The 1,284-nt window shown below is 34.0% G+C and overlaps 1 protein-coding gene across 1 annotated transcript in view; it reads right to left on the reverse strand.

The window, feature by feature from the left end:
- Positions 1-1,284, reverse strand: part of LOC107593293 (prolyl endopeptidase-like) — a 20,109-nt gene that overhangs the window by 17,348 nt on the left and 1,477 nt on the right. The gene's annotated exons all lie outside the window — the stretch shown is intronic.

A 1,284-nucleotide genomic window follows, 5' to 3' on the forward strand; every position in this document is an offset into this window, starting at 1 on the left:
ATCATTTATTTATTTATTTAGTCCTATTTATTTATTTATTTATTTATCCATCCATCCATTCATTCATTCATTTGTTTGTTCGTTCATTTATTAATTTTTAAGCCATATTTGTATACTTAAAATATTTTGTTCTTGCAACACAGAAATGAAAGTATCAGATATACAGAAAATCAAAAGATATCAGAATAATGTAAGTCTGCTTACAAAAGTTAATTCAGTTTATGTGTCTTCTTCATCAGAAAAAATAACAAAACTTAACATAACTGCCAATACAGGATCCTGGTTTTGTTTAATTTGAAAGTATCAGCTGAATTAATACATTTAAATAATATGAGGGTTTTTTTCATTATTCAGCATTGATTAGTAACTGATATCAAAACTGACATTTCTGAGCTGTCACATAGACACCATGTGAGATTCTACGAAATGCACATTCAAAGAGAGAAAAAGACTCATAGGGGTGGAGGAAGACATCAGGGTGGAGTTTGTCTTCAGATGATGTCTGATGAAAACGCAAGTTTCTACACATTCAAGAGAAACAGAGACGGAGAGCTTGACTGCAACCTCCTCCTACAGACGGCTGGACAGAAGCTCACACTGACTCAACATAAGCCACAGTAAGTGCTTATTACTCTATTTGAACATGCATTTGGTCTGTAGGGTATGGAGCATGTGAATCAGCTGAAGCTCAGGCTGAAGGAAACCTCTTCAGGTCAGATGTTGAGTGTGTGTTGTGGTCGCAGCTCTGTGCATGAGCAAGAACTGCTCTGGTGTTAAGTTTCATTCTTACTGCTTTGTTACTTTGAATTCCCATATCAGTCTGACATGTCGTGGACCTGTCAAACGTGTGCTTTTGGTCTTATTACAATAAAAAAAAAGATCAAGAAGAATGATTGCATTCCCTGAGTACAATTCTGTTGCTCAGGAGTTTCTCATTTGTAGCTAAGATTTCATATAATTATCAACTTTGTCTCAGATGCCTGAAAAACTCCTTAGGAGAATAAAATATACAAATAAAACAACTGGTGACATACGGTACAATAAACATATAGAGCCATAGAATGAATGCAAATGAGCTCATGTTTTTTGCTTTTGATTGCAAAGTTTGAGATGTTGAAAAATATGCATTTGATTTCATTTTGCTAAAAGTAGTCTTTTCAGTTGCTCATTTTGTCAATTGATTCCTCAGTTAATTATAATTAAAGGAATAGTCCACCCAAAAATAAAAATTTGCTGAAAATGTATTCCCCCTCAGGCCATCTAAGATGTAGATGAGTTTGTTTC

Source organism: Sinocyclocheilus grahami, unplaced genomic scaffold (assembly GCF_001515645.1).
Source record: "Sinocyclocheilus grahami isolate Dianchi unplaced genomic scaffold, SAMN03320097.WGS_v1.1 scaffold168.1, whole genome shotgun sequence".
NCBI lineage: Eukaryota > Metazoa > Chordata > Actinopteri > Cypriniformes > Cyprinidae > Sinocyclocheilus > Sinocyclocheilus grahami.